Source organism: Octodon degus, unplaced genomic scaffold, assembly GCF_000260255.1.
Source record: "Octodon degus isolate 3935 unplaced genomic scaffold, OctDeg1.0 scaffold00129, whole genome shotgun sequence".
Classification (NCBI taxonomy): Eukaryota; Metazoa; Chordata; class Mammalia; order Rodentia; family Octodontidae; genus Octodon; species Octodon degus.
The window spans coordinates 6,684,052-6,692,417 of NW_004524705.1; the positions used below are offsets into that span (position 1 = coordinate 6,684,052).

Consider the following 8,366-nt stretch of genomic DNA (forward strand, 5'->3'; position numbering starts at 1 on the left):
TAGTAAATATGATTAGTATCAGTTCTAATGTCAAAAATTTCCCACAGAAAATCTGACCTATAAGTTAAAAGTGGTATGGTACAAATGAACTGTGCCATTTGGTGTCAGAGAATATATGGAAAAATAGAATGAGCAGCTTCAATTAGAATGAAAATTTATTTTCCTTAGAATTAAATAGCATATAGAGAAAAGACAAACTCTAGCAGATAGTAATAGGATGAAGTATCCTTGAAGGTGACTACACTTCTAAAAACATCTTTGGTTAACAGCTCTAAAAAATAGCGCTCAAAAAAACTGCAAAAGTAAACTCAAGATCATTCTATTCTGAAACAAGGCAGAATGCTGTTGAAGATACTAGAATAGATAAAATTCTTGAAGTAGAGGCCATTGGCTTAAGCGAGTACTGTAAATAAGACTTAGATATTTGGCAAAAAAGATGCATGAAAATAATGCTTCCTGTTGCCACTTATGCTGTTTCAGTAATAAGTTGCATTTATCTGGGTATTTTTTGTTATTTTATGTATATTATGTACATGTGCAAAATTCACAAACTAGATCTTTATTTTGTAACTCAGAAAAAGAAGACGAGAAATTCTGTACAGAAGCCAGAGTGATTTGGCTCCTCTGTCTCCATGGTTAATTTCACTCTGCTCTTAAAATCTAAATGCCTCTACATTATCAAATCTGTGGTAAAGTCTTGATGTCATGAATACTTAGTACTTTCTCTGGCATTATAAAATAACTTAATAGTGTAGTTAAATCAAATGACAGTAAGAGGCAGTAAGACAGCTCATTTTAATATTTAATAAGAGGAATATTAAACTCTAAAGTTGAAGGCAAGACTATTTGCATATGTGCAGAGGATGTCAGCACTCCATCAAAGCGGTAGCTGTCAGTCCAGAGCTCTACATGCCCTGCCCAAGGAGGTGCTTGGCACATAGCCGTTCATTTCACTCAACTCTTACACTTAAGATAATATAGAGTCTGGGAGAAACACCTAGAGAAATAAGATGGTGTTCCCTACCTCTCAGGCATGCAGAAGCCTGGCACAAAGACAGATGTTCACACACATAAAATGAATACAAATTAAGATATGATAAATAGTAGGAAAGATGCTCAAAAAAGACAATAGAAACGAGCAGGATTCTTAGTATATCTGCGAGGGTTTTTAAGAGGCAAAATTTAAGGTCCTAGATCTGTATGGAAGGAAGTCGGTTACCCAGACATGAGTAGACACACATTAATGAATTACAGAGATACATGTGTTTATATAAAGTTCTTTGAACATTTAAGGCAAGCATTTATGGGCACTTTAAGGCAATGCAGAGAAATGCTATTATTTTGGTATAAAAATTTGAAAAGTTTGGAGCACTAAGGCACTAGGCTCAAGTTGTTATGACAACTTCTTTTGTACAGTTTGTAAAAGACTCCAAAATATATTGCTAGGAGTCTTAATTAAGTTAAACTTTGAACCTGTGTCCTAAAGTCAAGTCAGTCATCAATTTGCAAGCAAATTGTGAAGGATTTCCCAAGTAATAACCTAAATTAACATGTTAAGGGAACTTAAAAAGGCTATGCTCCCCTAAAATATAACCTACAGCCATAAATATGATTGTGAGGAAGGATTGAAAGCAAGGTTGAATAATTTGGAAATCATTTTCAGCCACGTTTGTTACAATTTTTTGTAAGATCACTTCAAGAGACCAAGTAAATGAATTTTTGATCCTATAGGTACCCTGAGTCCTGTGGTTTGGGGATTGACAAGGATAAAATAAAATACAGGACACTCAATGGTATTATTTATGATAGTCACATAAATAATCACAAAGTACAGGGAATCTGTCCACAAGCTAACAACCAAGGAATCCAGCTGAGAATGTGAATCCCACAGAAACGTCCTGCATCCGTCCAGCTGAAGACTAGGGCCCCCAACAGGTCCAGTTGGAGGCCTAGTACCCATGCCCATATCTCATGCATCTATACTGAGAAGACCTGCATCATGGATCTACGCTGAGAAGGCCCAAAGGTCAGTAGTGGAGACTAAAAAGTTTCTACCAGTGGGATGAAGGACCTGTGTTAGCAGGCTTAGGGATCTGCACTGGAGCCATGAAGCAACGCTCACGTTAAAAACCTGAGCTCCCCTGAAAAGTGCCACAGCCATCGTCAGTGACAGTGAGGTCCTGAGCTCCTCCAGGAATGAAGAAAGCTGAGTCCCCATCTGGAAAACTTACATGACAAGCTTCACCAGGAGGCTTCCTGGCATCTCTCCAGAGCCAGGAATTAATACTCAAGGTGAGGACCAGAGCTCCCCAGTGTGAACCTTAGCCATGCTCAGCAAGCTCCTTTGATGATGAGAACAGCCAAGTTCACAACTACTTCTCCAGTTCTTCCTCTTGTGCTGCCTCCAGCAGCAACCCTCAGGTGGTTCTTAGACACCCAAACCCATACTGGTTCAGTTCAGCTGGGTGTCGCAAGTTGGTGACCAGCTGGCATCCAGCACACTGAGCATCCACTAGAAGAGGCAGATCCTGGTAGGAAGCAGTGCAGCCTTGCTGTGTACTAGGGTGTGATAGACCAGTGAAGTAGGCCTCATAGTTTTTCACGGATGTGAGCAGCAATATCACGGTTGCATGGTTTTGCACGCCTGTAATCCCAGCACTCAGGAGGCTGAGGCAGGAGAATCTAGAATTTCAAGACCAACCCAGGCTACAAAGTGAGCTCAAATCCAGCCTGACCTACACAATGAGACGCTGTCTCAAAAAGCACAAACAAAAAAAAAAAAAAAACACATTAAATCCAAACAGTGTATTTTCAGGTTTAAATTTTATTTATATGGAGTAACCAAAATCACAGCCACCTCTTGAGTGGAAACATTATTGGAAATATATAAAGTTAATATAAAATGTATTCTTCACTTGTTACAGTCTTAAAATAAAGACATGGAAAATTTTATATCAAACATGCATAAGGCCTGTGACTTTTGCTCTGAGTGAGAAGTCCTTCCTCCTTCACCGAAAAGGTGCGGACACAGTCACACTTAAATGTTACCAGGTTCACTGTGGCAAATAAAATGAACAGCACACAGCAAGGTTGCAGAGGAGACAAGAGAGAAGCACGCTGCAGGATTAGTGCTTGATCCAGGATGGATATTTTTTCTATTTACCTGGTTCTCCACAGAAACAGACCCAACAGGACATATAATGTGAGAAGTATTTCCCAGAGGAATGAGTGCATATCATTCAGAAGCCAAGAAGGCCAAGACCTGCATTCAGCAAGCTGGCAACCGCAGGTTCTGAGGGTCCAGTCCCCAGAGACTCTGCTGGCCTGAAAACCAGGAGAGCCACCAGGTTATATTTCATGCCTGAGTCCAAAGGCAAGAGAACTGCATTCGAGCTGGAGTACAGGCAAAGAGAAACCATAATCACCCAGGCTTTTATCTTACCCAGGGTTTCCACAATGTGAATACTGCCCAGTTGCACTAGGGAGGGAATCGGCTCACTCAGAGTACTGACTCAAAGGTTAGCCATACTTTCTCAAACCTACAGCTAACTACCTGGCCAGTGCATAACCTAGTCCAGGTCTGCCCAGACCATGTCAGTACACACATGGGCATTTGAGCTCAGACCTCAGACCTCAGCAACTTCATCACTGCCTTCAGCAGGGAAAAGTGTAATGTAGAAGCCACTTTTTCCCTCCACAGAAGGATTTCTTTTGTAAATAAATTTCTTTTCGTGCATCTATTACTTGAAACCTTCCTGATTTCCCTTTGTTTTTCTTCTAAATTATTCAAATTGCCTTCTGTTCAGTTTCAAGTCATCACTTAGCATTTGCATCCATATAAAAAATGAGATAAATGCTCTTGTTTTGAACCAAACCTATACCGATAGCATAATGATGAGGAATAATGGAGTTAAACCATTGAAAGAAGCCCTGTCTGAAGACTTACAGAAGAAAGGCTTCTTATTTACTTCTCATTTCTGATATGGAAATTGGTATGTGCTTATCATCCACAGCCATGTGGTTTACTTGTCAATTAAATCTACAATGCCTACAAATACTTTAATTATATCACTATTAAAAGCAGGAAAATCACAACGAGTCACACTCCAGCTATTCATTCCCAGATGTCAAACTAAACTACAGGTGAGGAAAAAACATATATCATGTGAAATGCCAAAATGATATGCACAAATAGTCATTTAATCACCTCCATTTTTGAGACCATCCATTTTATGGACGAAATAATGATTTTCATTGTTTTTCATTAACAAGTCTGATCTCAAGGAAGAATGTTAGGGTTTAAAATGCAGACTCCTGTGGCTGTTTTGATGACCCGAATTCAAGAAGCGAAGATAGTAGTCATTCATAAAGCTCCTGTTACCCTACATTGTGTTCTGCTAGGCTTCTGATTTCAGAGCAAGGAGCTTTCAGTATATTGTACACCAATATTTATTTATTCATGGATCTGTTGTAATATATTATTCACTAATATTCATATTCATAAAAGAGATCTCAGATTCTCCTTGAAACTTGGATTAGAATTTACAGTTAGTAGAAAGATCCTACAGCTGATATTGAGCTCTGCAGTTTATTTCCCACAAGGCAGTAAAGCAGATCGCCAGTTTGAGAGTTGTACTGTCACTAGTGGAGGTAGCACTGCCAAGCTCTGTCTCTTGGGCAGCAGTTCCCGTATGCAGAGTCCGCATGAATGATGCCTCCTGCAGAGCATCACTGGAGAGAAGCATCAGCCGGGTGCAAGGCAGGGTTGGCCTTCTCTTACCTGAATGTATCTGATAAAGTCCCTTCTCCTCCCTCCAGATACCTTCTAGCCACTTTGAACCTTGCTCACATTTGAATATATCAGACACTTGGTTCCCAGGAACTGACACATGACCAGGTTTGTATAATGTCTCTTTCAATGCACTGTGTTTCCGGATGGCACAAGAGCAAATCCTCAGCTGGATCCTCTTTCCTCCAGCACATGCAGGCCTGCTACATTTTCATGTTCTTCCCTACCATTTTCACTGAAGTGAAAGTCTGATCCTGCCCTTGTATTAGTCAGATAAGGCAAGACCTAGATAATAGCAGATATAAATAAAGCTTCTCTGCTAACTATTATATATATTATTTTTCACAACAAAATGGCCCTTCATTTATATCCCTCTTTTTTGTTTACTTTTGTCAGATGTGGGTATTCTGTTGCCATTCAAATATTATAGGTGCATGAATTCACCAAAGTAATCCAATATAGTCCAGTACTCCATAATAGTAGTGGGTTATCTGCAGGACTGGCAATGTCAGAAGTTGTTTACTTGAGCCTTTACAGCTCAGCATATTAATATGGATTTACTTTTTATACTTTCTCTTAGTTAAGTGAGAAGAAAGTTTTGAACTAATAGTGTTTAGACAAGATATCATGTCTGCATCTTGTACTATGAATAACTACCATGAAGACAACAATATGCAATGTACTAACTATTGTAACTGTCCTACTAACCTGTTTTGAAACTGTCTCATTGCTATTTCTTTCTCAATAAAATTAATTTAAAAATATAAAAAATAAATAAATGAAGCTTCTCTGGCTCTCTCCTTGTTTCTGCACAAAGCTCTAGGTACTGTACAGTGAAAGAATGTTTGTTTTCATCTCACTCAGTAATATTTTCCTTAAAAAACTACTGTGCACATTTGTCTGCTTATTTCATTTGATATGAAAGAAAAATAAAATTGCCTTTATTGCTTAAGGAGGTCAAGCAACTTGGAGGAGGTCCCAAGACTATGTAAGCTACAAGGTACCAGGAAAATCAGAGAGCTAGCTCCATTGGGATTTACTTCTTCAAGAGGAGTGAAGATTCAGAACTTTGTGATCTCTCTAGTGAGCTGGGCTTTATTAACATAGACACACATTGCCTGGCTCCTGCAGAGAATATTTTTACCTACAGAAGGTGTAGACTAAGGAGGAAACCCTTTTGCTTTTCTCATAAGCAGAGAAAAAAATCATTTTTCTTTGCCATGTATTGTACAGCAGTTGACCAGCTCTCATTATACTGCCTTAGGGGTAAGGACTAGTGTCACGGCACTAAATATACTACCGTATTTACTGTGGGAAATTTACTGACAAAGCTATTTTGGAACTAGAACAGCTTCCATGTGTTCTCCATGTCAGGTCATAGATTTCATCATTTAATATGAGAACAAAGGCCATCAAGATAGCACAGCAGACTAAGGCAAGTGCAGGGACCAGGGTTCCATCCAGGTACCACATGCCCACAGGCCCCACCCCTGGGCACACTGAGCCAGCCACCCAGACAGGGCATGGTGGCATATATACCTGTAATCCCAGCACTGCGGAGGCTAAAATGGGAACATTCAGACCAGAAAACATGTTTTAAGGTTTTATTTTTGTTTTTCTCCTCCTTCACACTGGTCTTCATGCTCTGGTCAGGTTAAATATGTCATTTCTGTGAATGTTGACTTTAAGTAATTCCAGTGGCTATTTTTCCAATAGTTTTTCACAACAGAAATGCTGTTACTGGGCCTGATGAACATAGATACTGTGGATGGCAGTTATTTGATGCTTTCTCATTATTGTCAAAAAGAGGAAAGAAAAAAACACAAATCAAAGCAAGTACGAATGAAAAGAGGAAGTCACAATAGATCCCCAAGAAAGCTGGGAGATCACAAATACCAACCATGAGAACTTATATTCTAATGAGATGGAAAAACATGGAAGAAACGGACAAATTTCAAGACACAATCCAATGGTTAAAACTAAATCTAGAAAATAAAACATTCTGCATAAGTTAGCCAATGAAATTGAAATATAGTTAAAAATTTACAAACAAAGAGAAGTCATGACAGATTTACTATTAAATACTCTAAGAAATTCAGAGAAGAGCTAATACCACCAATTCTGACACTCTATAAGGAGATTGAAAAGGGAGCAATATCTCCAAAGTCATTCCTGGAAGCTAGTATTACCCTGATTCCAATATCAGAGAAGAAAACTACAGGTGAATCTCCCTAGTGAACACAGATGCAAAAAATGCTTAATAATACACTGGCAAACAGAAAGCAGCAAATCATAAAAACTATATGTCATGACCAAGTAAGATTAATCCAAGAGTTAGTTAGAGAAAACCTACAGCTAACGACCTGGGCAGTATATAGCCTGTCAAGCAGACTCATAAACTAGTAGGTATTCTGAAGTTAGAGTCAGTAGAATGTCCTGACAGGGGTTTCCTGGAAAATTAACTATAAAATTGTTGCGGGTGCTTTTGGTTCAGGGTTTGTTCAACATATTAAACTCAATAAATGTAATACACAATATAAATAGAATCATAAGATCATCTCACTAGATGCAGAAAAATATTTCACGAAATCCAACGCCCATTTATGACAAAAAAGACCTCTATAGAAAATTGGAATAGATGGTTCATATCTGAGTCTCCTCATCTATGACAAACCAACAAAATGTCAAAAGCCATCTATGACAAACCAACAAGTAACATCATATTAAATGGTCAAAAACTGAAAGCTTTCACTCTAAAATAGCAAGAAAAGGATGTCCATTATCACTACTCCTATTCAATATAGTTCTGAAAACAATAGCCAGAGTAATTAGACAGGAAAAAAGAAATAAAGATAAGAACAGAAAGTTATCATTATTTGAAAATGACATGATATTCTGCAAAATACTCCAAAGCTTGTAGATTTAATATCTAAATTCAGTAGTGTAGCAGGATATAAAGTTAACATTAAAAAAAAAAATCACTTGGGGCTGGGGAGATAGCTCAGTGGAAAAAGCACTTGCCTGGCAAGTGCAAGGGTCTGAGTTCAATCCCTGGTTCTGAAAAAAAAAAAAATCAATTGCATTCTTATACACAATCAACAAACTCACTGAGAGAGAAATTAGGAAAACCCAAACCTTCATATTACCAAATAAAAAATGAAACACTTAGTGATCAATCTAGCAAAGGATGTAAAAGACCTTCACAGTGAAAATTACAGTGTGTTAAAAAAAGAAGATAAAAGAGGCTATCCGAAGATGGAAAAATATCCCTTGCTGTTGGATAGGAAGAATGAACTTAGTGAACATGGCCATCCTTCCCAAACTTCTATACAGATTTAATGCAGTCCCTATCAAGATACCAGTAGCATGTCTCACAGATCTAGAGAAAAATATTCTATGAATGTATTATTTATACATACTAATAAAAAGTCAACAGCTCAAAGTGTCATCCAATCTACAAAGTGCGGTACAGGGTTTCAGGATAAATCCTGAGGGGATTTGACTGATCTTATCAAATACAAAAGCTACAGTTCTTGTCATATAGGTCCTGCTTTATCTTGATCTTAACCATCCAGCA

At 38.2% G+C, this 8,366-nt stretch overlaps 1 protein-coding gene across 1 annotated transcript in view; it reads left to right on the forward strand.

Moving 5' to 3' along the window:
* The window catches only part of LOC101565429 (cytochrome c oxidase subunit 7C, mitochondrial), a 14,619-nt gene that overhangs the window by 5,247 nt on the left and 1,006 nt on the right, over window positions 1-8,366 (forward strand). The gene's annotated exons all lie outside the window — the stretch shown is intronic.